The 15,706-nt window shown below is 39.0% G+C and overlaps 1 protein-coding gene and 1 long non-coding RNA gene across 2 annotated transcripts in view; one reads left to right on the forward strand and one right to left on the reverse strand.

Moving 5' to 3' along the window:
- The window catches only part of LOC143363642 (uncharacterized), a 255,622-nt gene extending 248,265 nt beyond the window's left edge, over positions 1-7,357 (forward strand). Inside the window, exon 2 of the long non-coding RNA XR_013083861.1 lies at positions 6,986-7,357. This is a non-coding gene — a long non-coding RNA (uncharacterized LOC143363642). The remainder of the gene's footprint in view (positions 1-6,985) is intronic.
- Positions 1-15,706, reverse strand: part of LOC143363646 (uncharacterized) — a 381,899-nt gene that overhangs the window by 341,405 nt on the left and 24,788 nt on the right. The window lies entirely within an intron of this gene.

Here is a 15,706-nt window from a genome sequence, read left to right on the forward strand (position 1 = left end):
AAAATATAATATTAATTATTACAAATATAACATTAAATAAATATAGATACCACATTTTCAAATTATAGAAATACAATTTTCATACATTTATTTTATACATTTTATTTATACATTTCTCCATACGTATAATTATTATTCGTATTTCTATAATTTTTTAACACTATTGATGCGCATCCATTTTGAATATACAGGGTGGCCCACATAACTCTGAACAGCTCAATATCTCGAAAACTATGCCATCGATTTTAAAGTTCTTAGTTTTAAATTGCATGGAACTGAAGGGCCTTTCTGACTACATAAACGTGAAGTGGCCTCCCTTCCCCTTTAATGGGGGAGGGGAGGTGCCTTTGTAATTTTAAATGGAACCCCGTATAAAATGTTACATATTTAGATTCTACCGGAAAAAACAAGTCAATTTTGTCTGAAACATTTTTTTGTCAGATACATCCATGATGAGATCTAACAGTTTGAAGTTTCGAGTTGCAGGTACTTGAAGCGCTCGGAAATAGCGTTATGGAATTATACGCGCTTGAGTCCTTTGCTTATTCATGAAGAAACACAAACAACAATATTTACAATTCTTGAGTTTGACTCACATATCTATGAAAATGTTTTCAGTTTAGAGCTGTTATTCAAGCAGTAACATTGTGATTATGGCTACTTTTGACACAGAAGTGAATATGTTATTAACGTTAGGTGTTTTTTGAACGTTATGGGATCAAAAAATGTCATGCAACATTTCATAATTTAGAAAAGCGGCTTCGCGAGCACGGTGAATTGTGTAAAAAAACTCGCAATAAACCTAAAGCTGTCACTAATGAAAATAATAGTGCCAGTATTCTTGCTGCAATTACATTAAATCCTCATATTAGTCAACGCACACTTGCACAAACATCACATATTAGTCGTTCATCAATTCAACGAATTTTGAAACGGCAAAAGTATCATCCATATCACATGGTTTTATCACATGAGCTTTCGATAGCAGATTACGATCACCGCGTAAGATTTTGTGAGTGGCTGCAGGGTGTTGTGGAAAATGACTTTTTGTGCATAATACTTTTTTCCGATGAGGCCACTTTTATGAATTCAGGGCATGTAAATAGACATAATCTGCATTATTGGGCCGTGGAAAACCCAAATTGGATGCGATGTGTTCCCTTTGAACATCGATGGTCTTTAAATGTTTGGTGTGGCCTAATAGGAGATTTTGTGATTGGACCTTATTTTTTTCAAGAAACTGTAACATCTGCAAGTTATTGTGATTTCTTAAAAAATCATTTGCCTGCGCTTTTGGAAGATGTGCCACTGCACGTTAGAAGAGAAATGTGGTTCCAACAAGACGGCGCTCCTCCACATTTTGCAATCATCACCAGGCAATTTTTGAACGAAAAATTTGAGAACAAATGGATAGATCGTGGGGGACCTCGTCAATGGCCTCCTCGATCCCCCGATCTAACACCATTAGATTTTTTCTTATGGGGATATGTAAATGACAAAGTTATGTTTGAACCGCCGACGACAAAAGAGGATATGAAACAAAGAATACATGACGCTTGCGCTTCAGTGACTCCCGAAATGTTAAAAAGTATTAGAACAACTTTGATGTTTCGAGTAAATAAATGTTTACAAGCCCGTGGAGGACATTTTGAACATTTAATTTAAAGTACATTTTATTTCTTCACGAATAAGCAAAGGACTCAAGCGCGCATAATTCCATAACGCTATTTCCGAGCGCTTCAAGTACCTACAACTCGAAACTTCAAACTGTTATATCTCATCATGGAAGTATCTGACAAAAAAATGTTTCAGACAAAATTGACTTGTTTTTTCCGGTAGAATCTAAATATGTAACATTTTATAAAGGTACCACCCCTCCCCCGTTAAAAGGGAAGGGAGGCCACTTCACGTTTATGTAGTCAGAAAGGCCCTTCAGTTCCATGCAATTTAAGACTAAGAACTTTAAAATCGATGGCATAGTTTTCGAGATATTGAGCTGTTCAGAGTTATGTGGGCCACCCTGTATTTTGTAACTGAATTTGAAAAAGAAATTAAATTGAAATTTACTATATATTTTCATGTATATTTCATTTAAACAACATAAATTTTAGAGAATTTTAGATAAGCTTTAAAGAATCATGTAAAATATCAATTAATATTAATTGTGAAATTCGAAAGAGTTAAGAATTAATTAATCAATAATTATGTAGTTGATCGTTTTTTGCGAGATGTCAATCTATGTGACTCAGAATGTAGTTGCGTTATTTTCTTTCACGTTTGTAGTGAGAAAATAAACGACGAACGCAATATGTAGTACGACACGTACGAACACAACTGCATTCATCGAGCTCGATCAGACTCGTCCAGTCGTGATGCCAGAATCATGGGTCGCCGCGGCGCGGCGCGCCGTCCCACGCGGCGGGGTGGGGGCAAACCCTTTCGCCGGCTTGGCCCCACTCAGACGTATCGTCGTCACATTACCAAAATATCGAGCGCCTGAACCGCAATCGATTCCCGGTTCGGCGAGACGCACATTTTGCTACAAATTTAAAACTAAAAAAGATACCAATGCGATATTTGGACTAGAAATTTTTTTTAAATCGGGTTTGATGTCGTATACTGAAATATGTTCTATATTTCTGAAATAATTTTTATTGTTGATTTTTAAGATAAAGCCGGATAAGATGGTCAAAAGTGCCTCCAAACCAAATTAATTTTTAGTCGCACCATGCTCAACAAAAAATTACGAAAAAATTCATGAATATTCTATCTAATATCATACACGACTGAGATTTTTTTCATAATTTTTGGTTTGCAAAATCGATTTTTCGAAAAAAATTCATATTAATAATCACGATGATACACAAATAACATAATAACATAAACGTGGTCAACTGAAAAGTTCGATATAAAATCGTCAATTTTATGCTTTCGGATTTGTTTAAAAATCGATTTTGCAACCAAAAATTATGAAAAAAATCTTAGTCGTGTATGATATTAGGTAGAATATTGATGAATTTTTTTTATAATTTTTTGTTGAGCATGGTGCGACTAAAAATAAATTTGGTTTGGGAGCACTTTTCATCATCTTATCTGGCTATATCTTAAAAATGGACAAAAAAAAATTACTTAAAAATTATAGAACTCATTTCTGTATACACCATTAAACCCGATTTTTAAAAAGAATTAGTCCTAATTTCGCATTGATATTTTCTTTTAGTTTAAAAGTTGTAGCAAAATGTGCGCTTCGCCGAACCGGGAATCGATTGCGCTAATCGGTGGAACGCGTCGAATAGTCGAGCAGGCAGCTCAGACGACGTTACGAGTCGGCGGAGACCGGAAACCGTTTTCCATAAGAGTTTTCAATATCAATTTAGTCTTCGTTATTCTCCGATTTATAGCGAATTTAGATTCGTTTTTATCAGAAAAACATCTCCAATCGGCTCATAATATTTTCATTACGATATTTTTAATAATAAGACAGTTGAGTTCTGGTTGTTCATTATTAATAGGCAATGTGTTACAATGTTGCCTTTCGTCTTCCGATCGTGGTCTTGAGAATTTCAGTGGCTCATTGTCAGTCAGGCAAGCAGCTGCCGGACACAACAATGCAAGCTCATAAGCATTGCTTGCTAATAAAAATCTAATTTTTGTAATAATTTATTGTCATGTTATGAAAATATGAACAATAAATTGTAAATATTTTTCTGGTAAAAATGAGTCCAAACACGCCATAAATATTATAGAATGAAAAGGAAGTTAAGGAAGTGTGTAGGAATAAAGTGTAAATAAATATACATAATTACGCGGAATATTTACCAAAAAAGTAACATTAATAATGATATATTTAAATACTAGCAAAAATACATAATAATGTTTTTAATACGAATTCCTCCGCATGTGGGTGAATTTGTGCTTCTTGATGCTCCCTACATATACGTACATGTACATTATATATGTATATGCGCAGATGATCTCCTAGAAAGAATACATTACAATTAGACATAAAAACATACTTTTACATATGTAATAAATTCTACTAGTTATTGGGCTTTAAAAATCAAGCCACGTTACTATTAAAACCAGATATACCATTATACGTATAATGCAATTGTAATAGCATGCCACTCTTTCATCTTAGTTCTTCTATTACTTCCCAATGCAGTGATGTAGTACATGCAGTGGTCAAAGTAATAAAATTAACCGGATGGGCCACGTGAAGGCGTGAAAGAAGGTCTTATCCATCCCAGAGTACATTAAATGTTTACCAACATCGGCATACGTGTACAAACGTATACACCACAATAAAATACACGAAGTTATATATTTACACATTTTGTTAAGTAAAAGAACATTGAGTGTACTCCGAATCGTGAAAAAAAGAATAAATCAAGCAAAAAAATCGTTAAGAATATAATACAAAGTCTTTGCATGATAATAAAACATACAAAACAAAACTACTACAATCACCATATTCCTCGAGCCAAAGCAACTACAAATGTATTCCAAATATTACAATGCAGCTGTATATATTTCTTAATTGCTTCTATAAAAAAATCATTTACAAAATGTTTATTAACCTAGTTTCCAGAATTTCATATACACAACGTATACGCAAATCTCTATGCATGATATTCCGAAAATATGATTAATAACTGATTTTAATGAATTTATTATAGACACACTTAAAAAGTATATTGAAATACCAACAGGATTATCGATAAAAGTGAAAAAATTTAAACATGTCTGAAATGCGATAATTTGGAAAATGTTTTCGCGGAATTTTTTATACATCTACATTTCTTGCCGAGCCACACTGTATCCTTATGAATTTTTACTGTTAATGTAAAATATACAATGTCTTTCTTATGTTCAGCGCATTCGTCTTGGTTAAAGCAGTTTGGATATTTCTGTTCCACAGAACGTGAAATTATCGAAAATATCGATAGTTTATCTAATATGAATGCCTCGCTGCGTATGGATGGGTAAACCATGTCAAAAGTTTTATTTATAATTTTAAAAATGGCCGAAAAATGTACACTCGGGACACAAAGATGCCCAAATTCAATGTTATCGTGTACAATATATGCTCTAAAGGATAACAGTAGTTGCTCGTCTCGTGTGAACGTTGCATTATTCTCCAAAAACATATCGTAACACCTACGACATCCCGATTTTTCAATACATTTTTTAGCGATATACCCTGCAAAGTATTCAATCGCACACGATTCTAGCTAGCACACCGATGTTGACAGTTCTTCAATATTATCGATTTCAATATTGTCATCAAAACTATCATCATCTGTGTTCTCTTGGATAGCAGACAATGAAGCATCTGATTCCAACGTGGCTGATTCACATTGTGCTATCATATCCCCCGGCATTAACGGTGCATCGTCATCAGGCATGCAGTTACCACTATGTATACTACGATTCAAATTCAATAATATATTTTTTTGAATTGCAAGACGCACCGCTTTTACCGAAGGATTGCGATCACAGGTGCCACCGTGCATTCGAAGAACGGAAAAAAAATTTTCAATGCAATCGCTGTTTAAGCGTGATGTTATAAGGAACATACTGCCTTCTTCTTTTAAATCGCTCCACAACTGCAAGGTGGCATTTATAGATTGCCGTAATTGCAAAAGACATGGATGTGTTTTACGACCGTTAGAAGAAAGTACAAACCAATTGCTCATGTTGGTAACATGCGCAATTAAATGTTGATCAATGTTATTAAAACGCGAAATAGCACGCTTCATGGGATTTGGATCACTGGTAGATCGACTGTTTAAATTACCAAACAAATCATTAAGCGTTTCAAAGAAACTAGCTGTGTGTTGTACAGTATTTGTATTAATGCTACCAGTGAGTGAAGCGGTAAACATAGCAGCTGACACTCTTTTGCTAAAAACTTGAAGAGCAAGCTTACACTTCATTTTATCAAAAGAATTTGGAAAAAAATGTTTATCGGATAATTTGTAAGCTGCTCGCGTACTTTTATCTTTCTCCAAACTCCAGAGAAGTACTACATCGCGCCACGAAACTATACAGTCATTAATAGAAAAATCATAATTTAATAAATTATTCCTAATGCTCTTGAATAAATGTAAATAATCAAAAATGTAATAAATTTTTTGACCATTTCTTATAAAAAATGGCTTCTCAACAGAAACACGTTCATCTGCTACGCTTTGATAACTACTTCCCTGATCGGAAACAACTGCTCTGACTTTCAAACCTGTCTCATGCAGTGCATCTAATATTTCATCTAAAGTAATTGATAAATCATGTTTTTTAACACCAGTTTTTGATACAAAGAAAGCCAAAGGTTGTTTCCAATTAGTGAACAGCCCGCGTATCATAAATACAAGAACCTGTGTACCCACAGCTACATTTCTACCCAAAAATCCTAAATCTTCGAAACCTTCAATGACCTGCCGTTTTGGGTGGAAATCGAGACACTTTTTGATGGCCATTTCATCAAATACAAGGGTGGAATTACGATCTGCAATTTCCATGTAAGAAGATTTTAATTTTATCGCGTTAAATAAATTTGGACAAATTCCTGGCCAAATGTCGATTTTCCCGAACCATCGACTAATTGTGGATGGACTTGGCAAATGAAAACCAAAAATTTCACGCATTTTATGGTACAAAACGGGAGAAGTGTAGTGCATTGTAATGCATAATTGTTGCTCCTTTTTCGAAAAAATTCGCCACGATTTGAGTTTAAACAATATGAGGATGACAAATGTCAATAAGTACCCGGAAATTCTTTTAGAAATTGCGTTCTTCAAACATGTATCATCGATATTGCCTGAAGAGAGCTTATCTTGCAACCGATTCATTGCCTTACACTTTGCCCGCAATTGCAAGCGAAGAGCCTTATATTTTTTCTTCTCTTGCTCTAATTGCACCTGGGTTTCCATTAGCTGCTGTTCCAAACCATTACAACTTTGTATAGACATAGTGTCTGACTCAGTGCTAAAACTATTATTATTCATATCGGACGAATGAAAAATTTCCGGTACGGCATCTTTGCGCAGTCTACCCGACGCGTAAAAAGAATGATTAGAAAAATGTTGACTGCACACATATTGATTTTGTAATTTTTTATCAGACATTTCCACCCAATCATCTACGCCACAGTTAATCAGCCACGTTACGCACCTATCACTATCTCTCGTTGGAAATGAATGAAAAGAAATATTGTTCGTTGTAGTACGGTTTGTTAAACCACAAAAGGGATAGGCACACTTTTTATAGTGAGTTTTCCGTTCATTCCGCTTCATTGTATGCGAGAAATAGGATAGCAAAGTGATTAGAGAGAAAATAAGCAGATTACGGAACACTAGCTTTCTATAATAGTAAATGCGATATTTACTAAGCGCATGCAATATAAAATATAAATCCCATAAGCTCAACGTTTAAAGGTCCCTGAACTACCCACACCACGGTGGGTACCCAAAACTTCTTTATTCTTCATTATTTTTTCATGGGACTTCCACCAACATATTCGTGGCAGTTTTCGAATGAAAATGATACCAAATATGATATAATTCTGATAATATTTACTTGTGAAATGATGCGGAGAGTCGAAGCGTTCGGGAAAGATAAAAGACTGGCGTGAACTCAAGCCTTTAAATCAAAACTTGCACTCTTTTTATTATTAATTATCTTTTTATGATACTTTCACGAATATATTTGTGGAATTTTTCTGATTAAAATGATACCAAACACGATATTATTCGGATCATGTTTACACTAATTTTTGTTAATATAATTGTAATAGAAGGTGGCTTTAATTGTTCATTACACAAGTAAATATCATCGGAATTATATCATATTTGGTTTAATTTTAATTAGAAAAATGTCACGGATATGTTGGCGAAAGTTTCATGAAAAAATAATGAAAAATAAAGAAGTTGTGTAATTGGATTAGTAGTGGTCTTCTGGTCTCACACCGATATACCCGACCGTGTTATGTTACACACTTCGGGAGCGGCGCGGCGGCTCTCGAGCTTCGCTGTTCTTTTCTACATGCAACATTGTATCGGAGAGAGAGAGAGAGAGAGAGAGAGATTTTCTTTGCTTTCTTGTCCCTATCCGTCTATATGTCCCGTGTTTGGGACATTCAATGTGTAGGATCATTTACGATTCCGGCGTACACTGTGTGATGCAAATGCAACATTCGGCAAGAACCACAGATTTCGTCTAAATGTCCCTCGCCAGAATCGCGTAAGGGACTTATATCGAGAATTCACTGTATTATCGCCGTAACTGTTGCAAAGGTCTCTACCGTAACTGTCCAAATTTTATCTGCACCACTGATCCCCTTGGAAGCATTTAGTCAAGCGGTAAGCACGCTCTACGGTGCAGCAAAGGGTCGAATATCGGCGAGACTCACACTAATGCAAGCAAGGCAAAAGATAATAATTTTTCTAATTTTGTAATTTCTTTTATCAAACTTTTACCATCGTATTCGCCTTGTTTTTCTATTTCACATGACACCAAACACGATACAAGTACGATTCTAATTACTCGTGTAATAGGCGATCAATGTTTCAGGCGCGGAAGATGTCGGCGAATGGAAAAGAGAGAGACGCGGAGAGTCGAATCGTCGAACGGCAGTTCCTCCTTCTCTTTTAATCGCTCTCCTTCTCTACGTTCGGCACACTACAAAGAATGTAGCATCTCTACTAGAACTGTCGCTCGATAGACCCGACGATACGAAAGTTACGGGCAGACTACTGTAACACAATAACTGAAATCTGGGGCTCAAATACGGGCATACAGGGTCAATAAGTATGGGGATTGATTTTTTCCTGCCAACGGGAAGCTGTGGAAACCCGCTGGTAACTCTGCATTGATGCAGCAGGGCCATATTTTGAAGATTATCAACCCAATGTAAATATATCTTCAATAATTTTTTTTATGGCTTCAGTCCCGATACTCATTGGACAGATATTAATCATTAGCTTGCCTTTTGTGACATTTATCCAGGATCTCTTGCGGCACAAGACGGGGAAACACCAAATATCCATTCTTCTCGTAAAACGCTCGTTGTTGCAACGACAGAGACTTATTCTCCCTCGTGAAACGCATGCTGTTGGACATTTTCAGCGATACGCGTCTGCCTGTTAACATACATTTTGACAAATCAAAAGAAATTTTCAACATAGACATGTTTGCAACACATGAAATAATCTTCATCTGTATGCATTTATGGCACATGGATATTTGTTCCTATCGACAAATGCAGAAAATGTATATTTTGTATAAATATATCTATGCATCATTAAATATACATATGCATTTTTTTCAAGTTTGAATATGTTGTAGTTTTTAGTAATCTATGAACTATGTTTAGTATCTATGAACTGTGTAGTTTTTAGTAATTTATATTGTAGATTTCGTTGATTTTACAGACAAGTAAAAGAAAGTGTCACTCTTTTTTCATTAAATTATATGACTAGAACTAACAAACCTATAAAAATAAGTTTTTAGGACCTTATAGTGATAACTAGACTGCGGCTCTTTATGCATTTATGGCTTATGAAAATGTTTAAAAAATGCTATAAAATAAAATTCGATAGAATTTAGCATGATTTTCATTTGTTTTGGATTTACAGAGGCTGTTCCCATAAAAAGTAGTTTTTTATTTCATTTCATTTTCTGGAAATTTGTCTGCAAAAATTGGAAATTGCATAAACATCCGCAGTCTAGTGATAACATAAGAGTGTGTACTCAAAATGTTGTCATTTGAAAAAAATGTTTCTTTCACCATTTATTTTGCAACTGTTTTAAACAAATGCGATGTTTTCATGGCAGGAATATTCTTAAAAATTGAGGATTTGATTCTGAAAAAAGGAGGATATAGCCCAAAGTGTCTCCTTGGCAATTCTTTTTTTAAGAATTCAAATTATTTGAAGTGAATGCTGCACTTATGTTACCTCGTTCGGCCGCAGTTTCTACCGCCACCCGTCGGAGGCTGCATATCATGGTGCAGCGTTCATTCCAATAACTTTCATTTCGTCAATTTTAAACTGTCCGATGTTTTGAAAAAGGTCCTCGTATTCTTCAAATTTTGAAAAATGTTCCTGCCACGAAAACATTGCATTTGTCTAAAACAATTGCAAAATAAATGGTGAAGAAAACATTTATTTTATTTCAAATGACAACATTTTTAACGTACAGTACACTCTAAGACTGTGTGTGCATTTGAGAGTAAAACTGTCGCGAGTTGCTCTCCAGAGTCAAATTCGTCAGTGTTTTATTATGCACGAAAGGAATAGCCCTCTCCGGTAGCAAATACTTCCGATGCAGACATGTATATATATGCTTCCATTTTATATATATATATATATATTGTTAATATTATCTAACACAAACTGTTATGTTTTGTTTATCACATTCACCATATAATTATTATTACCTAAGCCTTATCATTCAATTGAAAAATAGGTTGTATTATCACGTTTTATGTAAAACTAACGAAGTGGGTTTACACTTTTGCTCGTCACTGTAATAGTTTTAACCCTTTGCACTCGAAGCCATTTTAACTCGAAAATCAAACATTTTTTCTGACTTGGAATATTTCCATTCTATGTACACAAGAGCCGTCGGACCAATACACCCAGTGGAACTGAAATTTTTCTTTTTCAGTAGGACTTTGAAATTATAATTTTTCTTTTTCATTTTATAATATACAAACAAATTTAATACTGTAAACGATACTTTTAATGGCGCCTCAGAGTCGCCGCTCGAGTGCTAAGGGTTAAATTTAATTTCCGTTTATACACTGTTTTAGGTTCACTTAATATACGTACGTATCTCCATTTATCGTTACGATAAAAAATACAATTACGACTACCATTTTTAAATTTCAAAGCTTCGTTTTTTTCGAAATTTTATCGTTTTAAATCCCTTCCATTAAAAGAATCCTTAATGTTCTTAACACTCGTTGGTGTCAGTGGAATCTATATATGTTTCAATATAATATACATATTCCTTTATGATCCAGTTACTCCGTTTAAATCACGTTGAAAGTTGAGAAACGAAATATTAACAAAATCTCATTTGACAGAGGTTGACAATCTGTATTTGACAGAGTTTCCCGGTGAATCCTGGAAAGCAGTTGCAACTGAAGCTGTTTTCTCCGTCGATGCAGGTGCCGCTGTGGCAGGGGTTCGATTGGCAGTCGTTGATGTTCGAGATTAAGCAGTTCCCGACAAAAAGTGCGGTTTATCGATCGGACCAGGTGAAAGTTGTAACGGTACCAAACATTTTTCGGTCCTCCAGCCCCAATCATCCCGATCGCTTCTTTCCGTGTTATAAGCGTAACTCGGAAAATTACAAACATTCTCAGGGGAGTGAAGTCGTCAAAGAGGCGGCTACCGTAATTAGCCTTAATTAGACGCATACAGAAGAGGAGCGCGAAGGAAGAACAAAACTGGTTCGGATGGTGGCACAGCTAATTGCATCTTTGATCGATCTATTCCTTGCGCTTTTTTCCCACCGTATTCTCATCTTCGTTGCACAGTGATCCGGGGATGGCGATAATAGCGCCAATTATCGGGAGTAATTAGACTCTACGGATCGCTATCTGTGCAAAAAAATTGCCAGACCAGGTGGTCCCAATGATCGCCGACATTGCTAACAAGAAACCTGAAGCTTTTCGCTGTTTTGAAGATCCACTTCTTCGAGAAAATAATTGAGCGTTCGAATGATTGAGTTATTACGCGGAGAGTTTTAATTTTACTGAAATTCTCAACTATTCATTTCTGTCTCTGTTCATCATTGACTGTTTCGACTAGCATTTATATCTATAAATTGGTGAACATATTACTAAAGAAACAAAGGGTATCACGGATTTATGCGAGTGACTGGAAGCGGCGTCTCGTTAAAAAGCCGCTAATCGAGTTTTACCGATCTTCGAGCGCGCTCTACGAATGCAGCTGGAGGTTTTAGGATCTCCTCATAGTGTCGAGATCATAATCTAGCTTCCAGACTGGAGCCAGACGAATCGCAGCCGTGCCGGTGGAGAAAGACAGGAAAGAGGAAGACGAGTTATCGGCGAACGGTGTTGGTCTCATGCGACGTGTCCTCGCCACAGGTGGTCTAATTAAATTACTACTATCCCCGGCGAAATAAATTGCATTAATTACGATCGAATTAAATTATTCATTGAAAAGGTGGTCTCCGAGGAAACGGGTCAACTAAATGCGGAGTTTATCTTCTGGGAACCGCGGAGAAGTTCTCTCTGAAGTCGGCCCCGACGACCGGTGTCCTGCCAGCGTGTGGTAATCTTCGGGTTTTGTGAAATAAGATAGCAGCCGGGTTGTTGTAACGTATGAATTAATTGCGAATCAAGCACTGGGGAGCGGCGCGAGGGGCAAACGGAATCCTCGGTCTATGCGAAAGTCGATCGAGCTTGATTCGTAGATAAACCTAGGCCGCATCCGCTAATTTCGAGGACGCGTTGCTTCCGAGCGAGCCCGAGACAATGCCCTTAATTGGAGGAACACTAATTAAGAAGAGCAGAACGGGGAATTCGACGTAACGAGAACCGAGGCACGACTATCGATAGATTCTTTAGCCGTGTATGGCAGACTTCTCAATGGGAGAAAGTTGTCGGTCAGGACGCTTGGCCTTCCGCGTTATAAAGGTTCCGTGCTGATCCAACGGCAAGTGGCTCCCCGCTCGCGGACCCAGAAACTTGATTTCGGCGTTGGATGCAACCAGCGATACCAGCTTCTCCATAGAACGTGGCATATAATACCGAAGAACTGACATTAAATCTTTTTCATTCCATTATTTTGTTCTTACTAGATTCAGAATGTGCCTCATTCAATTTTTTCTATATTATACGTATTTTCTTTCTGTTGAAAATCTACCTGACAGATAAACTTTCTCTCGGCGGAGGTAACAGAGGCAGATATCCTTGGAGACATCAACGATTGTCAACCGGATGACGCGCCGATTTTTACCGTATTTGCATTCACTTGATATTTCCCTGTCTCTTTTTTCCCCATTCAGACAATGATCCAGCTAATTCAGTTGTGAACGCACGTACAAGACGCCGGCGTACCGCCTGTCGCTTCCTTTCGAATCCTAAAGGCTGCGTACACAACGGATTTATCGCATTGAGCATCGAGCACTAATCCTTTAAATTTGTAAGGAATTTAAACAGACGGGAAGCATAAAATCATTTATTAACAACACGTCTTTCTCCGGTATCGGACCTGACGAGACTGCTCGTCCTTTTATCGTCTCGTTCGTTTTTCGTTTTTCGACGTTCGTTTTATCAATAACATGAACATATGAGTATTTACATAAACAATATATACAGTGGCGGATTAAATCTTAGCTTACAAATTTAAGCGTATGCCGTACGGGCTCACCGGAGACCCTGCGACCTTTCAAAGATTATTACATCGGCTCATCGGTCCGGAAATGGTGCCGAATGCTTTTGCGTATTTAGATGACATTATCGTATTATGCTTTTGCGTATTTCGACGACACCACGACTTTCGACGACCATGTCGCGTGGCTCGTGAAGATTTTTAAGCGACTTAAAGGGAAATGCGAATTCTGTCGGGAGGAGGTGCGGTATCTGGGGTTCGTGGAGAGCAGGGAGGGGTTGAAAGTCGATGTCGAAAAAGTCGCGCCTGTTCTGTCCTTTCCTGTTCAGCGGAATATAAGACGATTTGCGGCGAGACAACTGTGGCGATTTCTTGGTATGGCTTCGTGGTATCGGAGATTCATCCCGGATTTCGCTACAGTCGCGAAACCGCTGAACATCTTCCTACGGAAAGGACAGGCGTGGAAATGGGGAGACGGCCAGCAATCCGCCTTCGAGCAAATTCGAGAACTTATCGTGACCGCCCCTACCCTCGCGTGCCCCCACTTCGATATACCGTTTGTCCTCCAGACCGATGCGAGCGTTGTAGGACTGGGAGCCGTCCTGGCGCAAGAAATCCAGGGGGTGGAACGGTATGTGGTAATCGCATTTGCGAGTCGCGCGTTAACCAAGGCCGAGCGAAAATATTCCGCGACAGAACTGGAATGCTTCACGATAGTCTGGGCCGTGCAAAAGTTCCGGCCGTATTTGGAGGGTTACCGCTTCATGGTAATTACCGATCACCATAGTTTACGTTGGCTGCGTACACTGAAAAATCCCTCCGGGAGACCAGCGAGATGAGCATTACAGTTATTGGAGTATGCTTTCGCGATCGCGTACCAACAAAGCGCGTTGAACCACGTACCGGATGCGCTCTCGCGAATGTACGAGACTACCGTTGAGGGGGAAGGGGAGTTGACGATCGTCAGCGCGACTAAATTGGGGTGGTGCGAGGAAAAATTCCGTACGGTCGAGGGAAACCCGAAAGGGCACTTGGGTTGGTCGATCCGCGAGGGGCAACTCTACTATCGCAGAACCGATCCATTAATAACTGAGATGCTTGGAAGCGATCTGGACGAGTGGAAACTCGTAATACCCGGAGATCGCTTTACCGAAATTTTGCGAGAGGCTTACGACGAGGAGCAAGCGAGCCACTTAGGGGTGGAGAAAGCTTACCACCGAGTCGCGACCCGATATTTCTGGCCGGGCATGTTCCGAACCGTGGTGGAATACGTGCGACGTTGTCACACGTGTCAGCTGACGAAGGTGGAAGAAAAACTCCCCTCCGGGCTGATGGGACGACGTCGTGACGAAGCCCCCCCCCCCCGTGGGTGGTCAATGCCGCCGATCTCATGGGCCCGCTTGCTCCGAGTCGCGCCGGATTTTCATACCTCCTGGTCGTTCAGGATTTATTTACTAAATGGGTCGAATGTTGTCCCCTCCAGCGAGCCACCGGGGTCAAAATTTCGGAGGCCCTCGGGAACCAAATATTCTCGCGTTGGGGTACTCCCGAAGTAATTCTCACCAATAACGGGACCGAATTCGTTAACAAAGCGATACACGAGCTCGCGAGAACGTACGGAATCGCGATCACGACCATGCTCCCGTACCAGCCTCAGGCTAATCCCGTCGAACGGGTAAATCGCGTACTAAAAACAATGATCGTGTTTGTATATCGGCCGCGACCATCGCGATTGGGACGTAAATCTACCGAGTTTCCGATTCGCCTATAATACCGCGTACCATACTGCACTCCAATCCTCGCCCGCATTTTTAAACTTCGGACGAGAACCGAGACCGCGGGCATGCCGACGAGCAGACGGGGAACCGGCGCTCGAGGTAGGAATTTCCGGTACGGAAGACTGGAAAAGTAGAATCGCGCGTTTATCGACCTTGCGCCACTGGGTGGGGGAAAATTTGGATCGAGCGTACGAATCGCAAGCGAAACATTGTTACGGGTTTGTAACCGTATCGATTACATGTCGATATGTATCGATCGGGCGACGTGTCGCATGAGCAACGCGGACCCCCACCACGACGTCCCTGGGCGTCCTGTCATCCTTCTCTTAAGGAAGGATCGCAGGATCCCCCCACTAATTAGCGTGCGCGCGCATCGATCCCCACGCGATACGGATCGAATGAGGTCGATGCGCGAGAGAATTAGGCCACTCTACGTCTGGTCGCGAGTTTGTTCGGGTTCGGGAATTTCGGGCTGTTCGGTACGCAGCGAGCGAGTCAAACCGACTCAGGGGCGATACAGTCAAACCGACTGCGTTCCTTCGTCTCGTGATATCCTCAAAC

This window comes from Halictus rubicundus, unplaced genomic scaffold (assembly GCF_050948215.1).
Source record: "Halictus rubicundus isolate RS-2024b unplaced genomic scaffold, iyHalRubi1_principal scaffold0083, whole genome shotgun sequence".
NCBI lineage: Eukaryota > Metazoa > Arthropoda > Insecta > Hymenoptera > Halictidae > Halictus > Halictus rubicundus.